The sequence below is a fragment of the Camellia sinensis genome, chromosome 1 (genome assembly GCF_055761805.1).
Source record: "Camellia sinensis isolate YWXY chromosome 1, ASM5576180v1, whole genome shotgun sequence".
Lineage (NCBI taxonomy): Eukaryota > Viridiplantae > Streptophyta > Magnoliopsida > Ericales > Theaceae > Camellia > Camellia sinensis.
In genome coordinates, this window is record NC_138961.1 from 238,185,684 (window position 1) to 238,200,360 (window position 14,677).

The following is a 14,677-nucleotide window of genomic DNA, read 5'->3' on the forward strand; positions in this document are numbered from 1 at the left end:
ATCAAGAAATTTGATGTAGTAAGGATAGAACAAATTGGCAGGGAGGAAAATAGCCGAGCGGACGAACTAGAAGGCCTTGCCTCAATGGTAGATACATCAATCCCTCATCCATTACTCGTCGACTTCTTACCAAGACCAAGCATAGAAGACCCCGAAGCAGAAGAAGTATGTTGCACAGAATTAGGCCCTTCTTGGATGGATCCCATCATCCTGTTCCTAAAAGACGGCATCCTACCGGAAGAGAAAAAAGAAGCCAACAGAATAAGGGCAAAGTCACAGCGATTTTGGCTATCTCCATCTCTGGCATTATACAAGAAGTCATTCTCTGGGCCTTACCTCAAGTGCGTTCATCCCAGCAAAGTAGAAGCATTCTTGTTTGAAATACACGAAGGGGTGTGTGGAAGTCATCAAGGGGGAAGGTCGCTCACTTACAGGGCTATTTCGCAAGGATATTGGTGGCCCTATATGCAAGCAGACTCAGAGAAATATGTGAAAAAGTGTGAGAAATGCCAAAAATTCGCGCACCAAATACATCAACCAGCAAGAGAACTCCTACCACTGACAAGCCCATGGCCTTTCGCAATGTGGGGCTTGGACATAGTAGGACCACTTCCAACAGCGCCCCGCGGCAGGAAGTTCTTTCTCGCAGCAACAGACTACTTCACAAAGTGGGTGGAAGCAGAAGCGTTGGCATCAATCAAAGAGAAAGACGTGAAGAAGTTTGTTTGGCAGAATATCATCACTCGGTTTGGCATACCAAAAGCACTGATCTCAGACAATGGTACTCAGTTCGACGGCAGAATCTTCAGAAGCTTTTGTGAAGAGTACAAGATAGAGTTCTACAATTCTACACCGGCATATCCTCAAGCAAATGGGCAAGCAGAAGCATCAAATAAAGTTGTCTTGGATGGACTAAAGAAAAGGCTAGAGAAAGCAAAAGGCAAGTGGGCGGAGGAACTTCCTCATGTTTTATGGGCTTACCGCACCACACCTCGGCGATCAACAAGAGAAACACCATTCTCCTTAGCCTACGGAATGGAAGCAGTAATCCCACTAGAAGTTGGCCTCCCCACAATTCGAAGCGAGAATTTTGATCCTGACTTGAATGGAGAAGCCATAACATTGGAACTGGACCTTGCAGAGGAAAGAAGGGAAAGAGCACTGGTTCACATCGCCTCATACCAACGAGAGTTAATCAGAAAATACAGCAAAAAGGTCCACCCGAGACAATTCAAGATTGGAGATTGGGTACTGTGCAAAGTAATGGGAAACACCTCAAACCCAGGAGATGGCAAGTTAGGCCCGAACTGGGAAGGTCCTTATAAGGTGGTTGGGTTAGCAGGCAAAGGGGCATACCACCTAGAAGACAAGGATGGCAAAGCAATCCCTAGGCCATGGAACACGGCCAATCTCAAGTTATTTTACTTTTAGCTTTTCTTTTTTCAAACATGTGTAATTTTTTCTTCCTTCAATAAAACAAGCAATTCTTTTCAGCACAAGATGTTCTTTATAAAAGTTAGCCTTAGTAAAGATTAGGTATATTGCAAGCATTGTTCTAAGTTGGCTGGAAAAAACTAACTTAGAGGTTGGCTGGAATAAACCAACACTTGTTACTCTTTAGCCGAAGTAAGTGCATGGCTGAAGAGTGGTTGGCTGGAATAAACCAACTCTTGTTACTCTTTAGCCGAAGTAAGTGCAAGGCTGAAGAGTGGTTGGCTGGAATAAACCAACACTTGTTACTCTTCAGCCGAAGTAAGTGCAAGGCTGAAGAGTGGTTGGCTGGAATAAACCAACACTTGTTACTCTTCAGCCGAAGTAAGTGTATGGCTGAAGAGTGGTTGGCTGGAATAAACCAACTCTTGTTACTCTTCAGCCGAAGTAAGTGCAAGGCTGAAGAGTGGTTGGCTGGAATAAACCAACACTTGTTACTCTTCAGCCAAAGTAAGTGCAAGGCTGAAGAGTGGTTGGCTGGAATAAACCAACACTTGTTACTCTTCAGCCGAAGTAAGTGCATGGCTGAAGAATGGTTGGCTGGAATAAACCAACACTTGTTACTCTTCAGCTGAAATAAGTGCAAGGCTGAAGAGTGGTTGGCTGGAATAAACCAACACTTCTTACTCTTCAGCCGAAGTAAGTGCAAGGCTGAAGCTGGATTGGCTAGATTAAACACTTTGTACTCCTCAGCCGAAGTAATTATATCGGCTAAGGAGTGGTTGGCTAGTAAGCGTAGTTTAACCAGCCAAAACCGAAATAACAGTTGGAGTAACTAAAGGCATTACAAAGTACAAACATACATATCAGAACCGGAATAAGAGTTGAAGCAAAATTTTTCATTCATTGAAACTATCACAAAGGAGGTTCATAGTTCGGTTACAACGGCAAAGAGCAAAAATGAAAAGAAGAAAAAATCAAGAAAAAAGATCTTCAATCTCGGCGTCAAAAGCTGCATCACCATTAACTTGAAGACCGGTTTCTTGAGGGAGCTCATTCACAATAGGGAGAGTCACTTCGGCTGGAACCACGGTTTCACTGGGAAGACCAACTGTTAGGTCTTCCACAATGGGCTCCGACCGAACTGGCTGGTCCACATTATCGACCGGAGTATCTTCAGAAATGGAGTCATCAGATTCTGACTCTTCCAGAAACTCTTGTTGCAGAGCATTGGCATAGTCCGCAAGAGAGCTCGGTATAAAATAGGCTGGAGGGCTGAAAACCTCGGTCTGTGGATCAAGGCTGAGCTTCTCAACGGCCGCCCTCCAGCCGCACTTGAAGAACAACTCCTTGGCGGCATCGCACTGTTTCACATATGCTTCATCCGCCTTCTTATAACCCTGCTTGTAACCCTGCTTTTCGGCCGCCTCCACGCTCTTTTTTAGTTGGCTTATTTCGGTATCTTTTCTCTTTTCAAGTTTTACCAGCTCGCGCAGATATTTGTCCTTCATAGCAATAGCCGCTTTCTGCCTCTCTACCTCGGCCGAACTAACCAGATCGGCAAGACGGCCGTTCTCCGCTTGTAGCTCGGCCATTTTCTTTTCGGCTTCATCTAGCTCGGCCGCTTTTGCTTCGGCTTCAGCCATTGCCTGCCTTGTGGTTTTTCTAAGCTCCAGGACTTTCTTGTAAGTTACGTTGTTCTTCTGTAAGGCCTGACAAAACGAAGAGTCTCTTGAGCCGAAGTAAAAGTTGGAAAATTCAAACAAGAAAAAACGGACAGAGCTACTTACCAAAATCATGGACTTCGATGTAGACCGGATGGACTTCATCTCGGTGTTCAATTGCTTGAGGTGGTGCTCCATGTCCTTGGGGAGGCACACACTTTTGGCCAGATTAAAAGCCAATAGATGATCTTTTTCGGCAACAACCAAATCAGTAGCTTTGATGTCTCGGTCGTTGAAGGTCAGCTGCGGAGCCCATTTCGAAGATTCTGCTCGGTCAGTTTGCTCCGGTTGGAGGGCAGGTTGAGGACTTTGGGGGATGGTTTCAACCTCATAAACAAGTTGTTGTTCGGTCGATGTAGATCGGGCGCGTTTTGGGGGGCGAGAAGAAGGCTGCTGAGAAGGGAGGGCCACAACGGCGGGCTGCGTTTTTGTGGATGGTTGCACTTCGGCCCTTGTTGTTGCGGTCAGAAGGGCCCTAACTCTGCTTTTCTTCGCCATCTCTTCTTCAGCAGTTAATGGGACAAGTCGTATTTTGGGTAAGGTTGGGTCCGGTTCTGGTGCTTCCTCAAGAAGGAAATCGGTCACTCGGGCTTTTCGACGACCGCTATATCTGTAGGTCGGTTCAAAGTTTAGAAGCTTGGCCCAACTTCTTTCTTTACACCGTAGTGCGGCTCGCAATATCGCGAGGTTGGGATAGCTATATAGGGAACGGAGGTGGGCGAAATCTGCAAAAGGAGAACTGTTAGTTCGGTTAATAGACTAAAAAACCGAAATAATAAAAATACAAGGAAGAAGACCGAAGTCAAATTACCGGGCTCCCCCTTTTTCCAATTTATGGGCCGGCCAGGAATTTGGGCTTGAAAATCCTCAAAGTTCCCAGAGACCTAGAAAAAATCATCGTCATTAAGGTCTTTGTCCGGTGTGTGTTTAACTATCTTCTCTCGACGGCGGCGAATCCTAAGGTAATAGACCCACCCAGCATCTTTTGAGCCGATGGAGTATTGGTGGAAAATTTCGGCCAGGCCAAGGTTTAGTCCGGTTTGGTGGTTTAGTGCGGCTATTCCCATAATAATGCGGTATGTATTTGTGGACAGTTGGGTGGGGCATAACCTAGTCTGCCTAAGAAATTCACAGATCAATGGTTGGACGGGGAACCGTAGTCCGGTTTCTATTATGGATTGAAGGGTAAAAGGGACGAAGCCTTCTTTTTCCCACGAAATAACGTCTTTTTCGGCCAACATCAGATGAACATCATCAGGAATATGGTAATCTTTCCTAAATTCGGCCATGCCACCAGGTGTCTCAACTAGATACCTATACTTACCCATCTGATGTATAATTTACTTATAATTTATATCGGTGCAAAAATCGTGCTCAGTAGCTCGGTTGAGCGCGCGCAGGAGTGCCTGGGTAACCTAAGTCTGCAAAGTAGAAAACAGAGGGGGTTAAAGCACTGATCGTTGGACCGTGCTACAATTCAAAAGCAAGGTATAAAAGCCCTACTTCGGCCTCATAAACCGGTTCTACCTCGGTTCATCAAGAGGTTTGGTAGCTCGGTTTGAGCAGGTTACTCGTCAGATCGGTTTATCGTCTAGGGGCAGCCTTCTGAGTTCGGTCTAAAAAACTAAGAAAGCTGGCTTAGCCCCCAAGGCCTAAAACGGTTGTGGTGTGAATAAAGTTGCTTCGGTTAAGCCTCTAGGGGCAGCTTTCTGAGTTCGGTTTAGAAACTAAGAAAGCTGGCTTGGCCCCAAAAGCTTAGTTCGGTTGAAAACTGAGGTTCCTAGTTTGATATGTTCAAAACTCGGTGATCTTATTTCGGCTAAAATGAATCAGGCGTTGGTGACTCTTTGAGACTTTCAAGTTCTAGTTCGGTTATTGACTGCAGTGATCTACCTGTTTAAAGCAAACAGGATCCTAGTTCGGTTGCTATGTGATTTTGGATCTAAGACTGGTTTTCTACATAATAGTTCATACACACTTGAAGTTCTACTGGTTTTTTCATAAAAGTGCAAAAACAAAAATATATAAGTATGTTTTGCAAAAACATGGAAAGCAAGATGCGAAAAGCAAAACAGAGTGAGGAGAATGGATTTACTTACCAGATTGAAGAAAAGGAGACTGGAGATGGAAGAGTGAAAACAAAAGCAGTCTTCAGAAGTAACGGAAGAACAGTAAAAACACAGAGAGAGAAGATGAAGAATGGAAGGTGAATGATTCAAGAAAAAGAAAGGTTATTTTGTGAAAGAGGAGAGAGAAAAAAGCGGCAAAAAGGGGCGGGACTGTTCAAAAAGTTCGAAGTACGAAGGCGGCGTGATAACAGCTCACAGCCTATCAGAGCCCGCCACGTGGCAAGGGAATGTGAAGCGGTACAGTCGTAATTGAAGAGACGTTTTGACCGGATAAAGCAGCGCTCGGAGTAGAACTAGCTCGGCTGGATACGCTGAAGGGTTTTTACCTCGGCTGGAAAGACTTGTAGAACTTCAGCTCGGTTGAAGGATTTGTAATCTCAGTCATGCTGTGCAGATGAAATTAAGGGGCAATTGAGAGGGTAATTTTTGGGAAAGAATTGGGCCGAGCTGTGAATTGGGCCCTGCGGCCCAAAGTGTGAAGGAATCGGTAAGAAGCCGTAGTGATATTTCGGCCCAGTAGAGGCATAGATACTCCGGTCCAGGAGAAGTGTAGTTATTCCGGCCCAGGAGAGGTGTGGTTACTCCGGTTCAAGAATGTGTAAAGCAACTCCAGTCCGATGGCAATTTGAAGTAAGTCCGGCCTTACATTTAGTCCGGTCGTGTCATAATTTGGTTAGGTCGGTCAGAACTTGCTACTTGGAAGTTTGATCTAAACACACCATGGTTGAACAGGGAAAAGCCGAGATAAGGAGTTGGAGGAGAAGACCGAGCTAAGGACAGTTCGGCCTTATCTGTGGCTCTGCATAGCCAAGCTTATTTCGGTCATATAGTAGTTCGGCCATGGTGAAAACCATCCCACTTGGTTTAAGCAGTGGGGGAGGGTGTAAAAGGATAAGCATTATCCTTAGGAGTATGAATCCTAGGAGGACTCTGCATGGAGAAATACAAGTCCTACTAGGATTGTGCCACAGGAAACTTATAAAAGCTCACAAACATCACCTTGGAGGAGGTAATTGAACACAATTTTTTCTGAGAACATAGAGCTTTGTCTATTTGTCAAGTTTTCTGACTTAGGCATCGGAGAGGTTTCCGGCACACACCCGCCGGCTAGCTCACGTTTGTGTTTTCAGGTGACAAAGCAACGTCGTACGGAGGAGCGTGGACTTGGTCAACAGGATTTTACGAGGAGAATTATTTCCTCCCCGTACAGTAGGTACTTCCTTAGTATTCTTGGTTGTCTTGTGCATTAAGCCTTTTTTTTTTTGGAATTGGCTATTTTTGTAGTTTTTTTTTTTTAACTTTTTTATGAACAGACCTACCAAAAAAAAAAAAAAAAAAATAGAGAGAAGAGTTAGTTGGCTTTTTGTAATGACTTTTTGTCCTTTTAACTAAAATTTAAACTTCCCAAAAACCCTAAATTAATGTAGTTCACAATTTAACTTTTTTGAACTTTAGAAATTAATATAGACATAATGAGCCTTTTCCATGAATACATCATTTCAGCACTTCTTTTGTTCCTAACTATTGGAAAGGAAAACATGCATTGCAAATGGATTTAAATCCTCTGGGTTTTTTTTTTTTTAAATTTTACCAAAGAGTTATTATAGGCTGATTTTTTCTTTTTCTTTTGAGAAGGTTACAAATTTAAACAAACACGCTAACACGGGACCAAAGATCAAGGATGTGAGGATACGAATCCAGGTAAAAGAATACTCTTTCAACTTAATTTGGCTACTAATAATAATAATGTCAATTAGGTTAGTGGGTTTTTCTTCATTTCAAATGGGTTTTGTCATGGGCTAATTATGTCAATTAAAGCTGTCAGGTTATTCTTATTTTTTTCCCAATCTTATCTGTTAGGGATGGTTTGACATGACAATAGAATAATTCCTTCTTGATGGTAAATTATTTTTTCGAAAAATTGTGATTCTACATTTTTTATTTTTGGTTTATTTTAGTAAGAAATTTCCGCTACTCGTGCTTTCAAAAACACTTTACTAAAGAAAGAGTTTTTTGTTTCTAATTCCTTCACTCACTAAAAGCAATATTATATATAGTTAAATTGTTTGACTCATTGATTTGAATATGCAAATAGTCCCTTATTCCTCCCTTGCCTACAAATTCTTCGATAGAATGTTAAGTCTTTTGGCCATGCTTGGGTTGTGTAATGAAAGATTTGTTTGGTTGCTTATGGTTGTCTGAGTTTTTTCTTAGGAAGATTGCACTGTTTTTTTTAGCTTCAATGGGGGATATGATATCAGTACTCAACTCTTAATTGTTTTTCACTTGTTACAGCGTGAAATGCTTCCTGGATTTGTTCTTGAATATATAGCTTTGGCGGCACTTAACATTTTCATTTTATTTATGTAATATATAACATTTTCAGTCCATGAATAGTTATAGTTAGTACTCAGTTTCCTTATTTCAAATATTTGAGCTGTGATTAGACTACTAGTGATGCTATGAATATAGTTTGATCCTCTCATTTAAACAGAGAAAGTAAAACCCTCTCATTTGTCAGCTTTCTTGTTTTGTAATCCCCTTCTGTTGCAATATTAGCTTTTTGGTTTGTATTTCTATAGTTTCTGATTACAACACTTTATAAATGTGGTGTTTCCATTTGTGTTTCTTGTATTCATTCTCGTTGATTGTGAGACTTCCAAGTCAAGCTTGCTCATACCCTTTTGGGAATTGGTACAATTAAATCTTAATCTAATCACGAGTCATTTAGGTTTTTCAATTTTGAAATATGAAACAATCGCACAACTCAACCAAATCAAATCATTTTTATAACTATGATATTTAATCGCCTTATCAGCCCAACTACATTATTTTCCCCAAATTTTCAATACTTTCAAGATTTAACAAAATCTAAAGTTATTCCAAAAAATCATATCCTTTACATCAAGAATCTTAGAATATGGCATAGATAACACTTTTTGAGATTATAAAACATGGCCACATTATACTCCAAATTCATGAAACCCACCAACTAAGTAACTTTTCAAGCCTAAAATACGTAAATTTAACTAACCCAAAAATTAGTTTCAAGTGTCATAAACTAACATGTATCACATAGATTTAAACAAGACAATTTAAATCATGCTTTTCATATCAAATCATTTAAATCATGCTCCTTCATACCAAATCATGCCATACCTTCACGAAATAAAAAAAAATAATAATAATAATAAAAATCTTGAAATCACCCTAACATGTCATTCTAAGAAGAAATGAGAAAATCCCTACCTCTTTGAAGCTTTAAACACTTAGAAATGGAAGTAAGAAATAGAAAATGAATGATGCGCCAAAAACTCAAGTTCTTCTTCCAAATGATCTTCAACTCCAAGCTTCAAGCGGTGTACTTGGATATGCGAGTGTCTCTCCTCAGCTTCAGTCTTAGTTCTTGTAAACGGTTCTACTTCCTCCAAATTTGTCATGATCAAAGGCCTCTGACAAGGGAACCCTCTCTCCCCCTTTCTCTTCTTGATTGTGGCCGAAGGACTTGATTGTCTTCTTGATTTAGGGGGTTGCTGTTGGTACTAATGGGTTCGTAATCTCACCTCCAATTTGCCAATTACACATTGCTATTCGCATCTGCTGATTTGGAGGAGCTCAATCAAGTCAAGAACATCCTAATCAGTTTTGAGCTAATGTCTGGGTTAAAAGTAAACTTTAACAATAGCCCCATTTGTGGAATTGGAGTTTAAAATAGTTTCATGCATTAGGCCTCAGAGGTTCTTGGCTGTAAAATTGCGAATCTTCCACTAGCCTACATAGGCCTTCCAATTGGAGTCAATCCAAGGTCAGTCTTGGTGTGGCAACCAATTAGCAATAGATTCAAGTCTCGTTTATCCTCTTGTAAGCGGAAGTATCTATCCTTGGAAGGATGATTAACTATGCTTAATGCATCTCTTGCCAACCTTCTAATCTATTTTATGTCTCTTTATAAGATGCCAGTCAGCGTTTGTTCTGAACATGAAAAATTACAGAGAAAGTTCCTTTGGGGTGGGTGTGGCGAAAAAAGAGGAATTCACCTTGCAAGTTGGAAAGCTATAACTATGGAGAAGGCTTGGCGACTCGTTGTTCAATCTCTAAAGTTAAAAAATGATGCCTTGCTCGCAAAATGGTGGCGGCGTTATGGTTCTGAAAAGCATGCACTCTGGAGAAAAGTGATAGTTAATAAATTTGAAGTCAGAGTCAATAGTTGGTTCCCATATGATATGCAAGCATCTTCCTTCTCTAATATTTGGAATGAAATTTGTGAGGTTGGTCGGGGAGGTGACGGATTTAGTGACTTCCTCTTGAATAATCTGGTTTTGAAGCTTGGTTCAGGTATCAACATCTTTTTTTGGTCTGATGTATGGATCTTAACTAGACCTCTTTCTCAGGCTTTCCCCAGATTGTTCTCCATTTCCACCAAGAAAGATAATACCATTGCTGAAATCTTCTCACACTCTCGTGAGGGCCCAATTTGGAATCTACAATTTAGACATCATCTTTGCCATTGGGAATATGATCTCTTAAGGGATCTTGTTCACTTACTCTTAGGTGTCATGCCACTCCATCGTCAAAATGACTCTCTCCATTGTTTGGCTGACAAACATGGTCTATTTACTCTTAAACCTCTTATCTCTCATTGCCATCTAGCTCTTGGCTAGGACAACGACTGCAAACTTTTATGGCGAAGTATTGCCCCTCCTAAAGTAAAATGTAACACACCAATATTTTAATCATTTATAGTTATCAACCCTTTTATTCTTATTTCCATTTCATAATAGAAGTTAGTGTTTAATAAAGATATAAATAGAATCTAAAAATACTTTTCTTTCTCCATGAATTTCCCAACAGATTACATGTTCACAATACATTAATATCTTTCTAATATACAAATAATTATACTAGTAGTTCAAAGAGCTAGAGAGAGATACAAATAAGGATGCCTTAATGGCTTGCATCTTTCAAGACAAGGGTCTTGATTACGCAAAATAGAATGGTCTCGTTTGGGAAGTGGCTATTTTAGAGGCTTTTTGGCTATTTTAGTAGGCTATTTTAGTTTGTGTTTGGGAAGATGAGATGGATTTTTATTTGAGTTGTTGTATTGAAAAGTGTGCTGAAATGATGTTTGAAGTTAAAATGACAAATTTGTCCCTAAAATTATATTTTTTTAAATTGATGTGAAGGGGCAAAATTGTAATTTTCCACATGATGTAGAAATTTGACACTTTGACATGGCAGCTGAGGCTATTTTTTTTTTTTTTAGTAAAAAGTGGTGAATAGTAAAGCTTTTTGGCTTGTTTTTCATTTTAGGCTATAATAGCCTCCAACGGCTCTTCCCAAACAGCGCCAATATTATCTGGACAAGTTAGCTCGGTAGCTGTGTCACGAGTAGCAAATCAAAATGAGCATTTGTGGTCCATCAAAATATCTCCATCATCTAGTCAACGAGGTATAACTCCATCTTGGCTTGACAGTGTCAATTATGATAGGAATAAGTAAGATTACCCAATATAAATGTATTTAACGAGACATAAACATTTGATAAAAGTATGATCATGCCAACGCAATATCATGTCCAAAATTCATCTCTTTGTTCTATGCAAAAGAATTATACATTAATACACCTTTATTAAAACAAACCAATATCAAGAATGAGGCAGTAAACATGCACTAGAATCCCATAGTGTGAGCCAAATACATACATATTCATATACATACACACACATATATATATATATATATTATACATATAACAATAGCCCCACATTTACAGTCATCAAGCATGGGAGGACAATTGGGCATACAAACATTTTTTCACATTTTTTGGCATCAAGTACAAAAGGGCAATTGAGTACCTTGAAAACGTCATTTTGTACATTAATCTAGCATCAAGCACGCGATAAGGCAATTGGACACATTGATTGCCCGCACAAATACCAATATAGTACTCCACATTTTTCAAAAACCGATTCACTATCCGGATTATTATGCCGTTTAACCCCTTTCCAATATTCCAACATCCAAAATAACGGACCAATAAGAGTTCAAAACAATGAAATGCAATGCAATGTGTGAGTTTGCAAAATATAATGATTTGCCTAAAGTTCTCTTTAATTTCATTAGAAATAAACATTTTAATCCATAGAAAAAAGGAATCACAATTATATAATTTCACGAAACTATCTTTTTTTTTATTTTCTTTTTTTTTTTCACAATTCCATATACAAATATCAAATAATTACTCAAACACATCAATTTTCCATGATATAGGGATCAAAACCACTCACAATTACAGAACTTACAAAGCTAAACAATTTTAAAATAGAATCATGAAATTTCAACTATTGAACTATTTAGCTTTATAGAAAAATATTTCATCTATACAATATATCACCTGATCCCAAATGACGTGGCAGTGAAGGTCACTTAGGCTTCTCTCTTTCTCTCTCAAAACTCTCCTCTCTCTCCTCTGCCCAAGTCAATCTCTTTTCATTCTTTCCAACGGTTCCCAAATCAAACTCTCTCCCTCTCTCTCTCTCTCCTCCCACCACACCATTGACGAACAGATCTGACCACCAATGCATATCGAAATTTTATTAGTGTGCCAGGTTGGCCGAGAAACAAAAATTCCAAATTCAGCCCAAAATATTAAGCCAGCCTTAAAAAACTAGCTCAACTCGGCCCAATAGATTACCATTTGTCTTGTAATTTTATGAGGTTGGTTACAATTACATATTAAAGGATTTAAAACTCCTAATAACAATAATGGGATAAATGGAAGTGTTCCTTGCAAAATTTATGCCCCCAAGAATTTTTTTATTTATTTTATTTGATTTCTTTTTTTTAAGTACGGCTATATCATCTAAATATTTCACTAATAATTTTTTTAAAATTTATGTGGATTTTAGTATGACGTGATGGGTTCCATAATTTTTTTAAAATATGATGGGTCTAATCTATACATAATTGAGAGTTACAAATTTAGAGGCCTTCTTAAATAAAGTGCCTTAATTGGCTTGTTCGATTTATCTCACATTGTTTTTCTAAGCCACTCAAAGTTAGGCTTGGTTTGGGAACATGTTATTTTAGTATTTTTTTTGGTTTTTTCTAAAAAGATGTACAAAAAAATAGAGAGAGTGATATGACAGCTTATAATGACTTTGACTTTTTAACAAAAATTTCAAGTTGCCAAACGATGCCTAATATACTCTAGAGTCCCCTCCACTATTGCCCATGTGAGTTTATTCTCTCGTATTTTATCTTTCTATCACTTCCATATACAACCAAGTTATTTGTGATTGCACGACTCAAAATTACAGAGGGCTCAAATACAAAAACACAATTAAAATGCGGTAAAACAAAATAATTAACATGGTAATATGTAGTAATGTAACCATAATAAATTTATACACTTTTTATATGTGTGGTTTTCTTCTCTTAATTTTCTTTTTTCCAATAAAGGAAGCTTAATGAAAATGAAGAGTTGTATCACATTCTATTTGGCAATTTATGGCCATAAATACGAGTATATTGGGTATAACGGATGTATCACAATGATATTAATTTGCAAAAAAAAAAAATTATATTGCCATAGTAAGGATTATATACTTGGATTAGTGATAAACATTTAAGTATTATGATTGATTGCATTTGTACAAAGAAGGAAAAAAATTAATAATTTGACAATCTATGAGGCCCCAAATATAATCTAATTTTGAGAGATGACAAAATAATATTGCATGCTTTCGCTATGCTTTTAAGCATCGACACTCATTTTTGTTTTGAGATTTATATCACATTGGGTAGTTGTCAGCATACAAGAGTAAAAGGATATGGAAATTTTGAGACAAAGTAACTTGCCCCAAAACATGTAATTAAATTAAATGGCATGTAAATATAGTATTAAAACCTAAAAGGAAGGAAATATGCAATAACTTTCAGAGTAAATTAAAGTTATATATATATGGAGTCACCCTATGTATACTCATACTCTCATGTTTCTCTCATTAGATAGTCACCATTTCAATTCCCTATTTCTCTAATAATTTTATTATTCATTTTTTCTCATCAGTTGCAGCCATGGAAAGCAACCTGCTCAGTACCTTCTCAAAGCGTCGTTCTAGGCTATTCAAGGAGGCAAGCGAACTCTGCACCCTATATGGTGCTGAAATTGCCATCGTCGTTTTCTCTCCTGGAAAAGAGGCCTTCTCTTTTGGCCACCCTTGTGTTGACACTGTTGTAGATTGTTTTCTCTCTCAACACTCTCCACCCAATTCAGGCTCGCTCAAGGCTCCCTGCAATGCGAATGTTAGCAAGCTCAACTTGCAACTTACTGAAGCACTTGATATGTTGGAAGCAGAGGAGAAAAGAGGCGAAGAGCTTAACAAGATGAGGAAAGCTAGCCGAGACAGGTGTTGGTGGGAAGCACCGGTTAGTGAGCTTGGACTTCAGCAACTTGAGCAATTGAAGGTTGCAATGGAGGATCTAAAGAAGAATGTTGCGAAGCAAAGCGAGAAGATTCAGATGGAGGAATTGAACCCCTCGAGGTTTTTTGTAGCTGGGTCAAGTTCCATGGGAGAGCATGTTGGAGGTGCTTCTCATGATGTTTAGGTTTCTGGGCCAGGTTTGTCCATGACTCCGTATGGATATACCCTCGGCTATGGACGTGGAATTTTTTGATATTTTGTTGATTGTCGCTATGAAGAACTTGCATGTTTGCTTATGATTTTGGGTTCAATTTGTTGGAATTTTAATAAAAATAAAACTAATTATTTTTATTTAATTTGTTTGACCGTTATGAACATTAATATTGATTTTAAATATTTCGATTACAAAGATATTATTAAGTTTTATTATTATAGGAAAATGCCCTAGACCCCACCAACCCATTGGCTTTTGATAGGTTCAAATATATATATATATATATATATGTCAGTCTTGCTCTCACAGCAAGACATGTGGAGTTGGGGGTGCTGGGGTCCCCAACAGTGTTGATTATTATAATTTCCCCAACGGTGTTGATTATTATAATTTTGTAATGATTAAATGTTATGAGATTTTCGTTTAGATATATTCCTGTGTTTTCTAAATATGTATGATAGATAAAAATCACAAGAAGGCATATGTGAGTTTTAACATAAGAGTACTTTATTTATTTTATGTATTTCTGGGCAACTATGGTTCGTGACTATTCTTTTGGTAGACATGAACATTGGATGAGGAAGGCTGTGAGCACTTGGGTTGTATTTTGGAGCCGTTGTACTCCGGTTGTACCTTTAGGTGGGGAGCAACAATGATTTTAGGGCAGTGCCTACATGCCACTCAATCTCACAGGCTAATTATTTCTTACTCTATGTGACTTTATTTGCTTTCATATTTTATTTATTGTAAATC

The 14,677-nt window shown here is 38.7% G+C and overlaps 1 pseudogene; it reads left to right on the plus strand.

Annotated features, from left to right (window-relative positions):
- The first annotated feature begins 5,200 nt into the window (after positions 1 to 5,200).
- LOC145822837 (agamous-like MADS-box protein AGL62 pseudogene) lies at positions 5,201 to 13,894 on the plus strand (annotated as a pseudogene).
- The last annotated feature ends 783 nt before the right edge of the window (positions 13,895 to 14,677 follow it).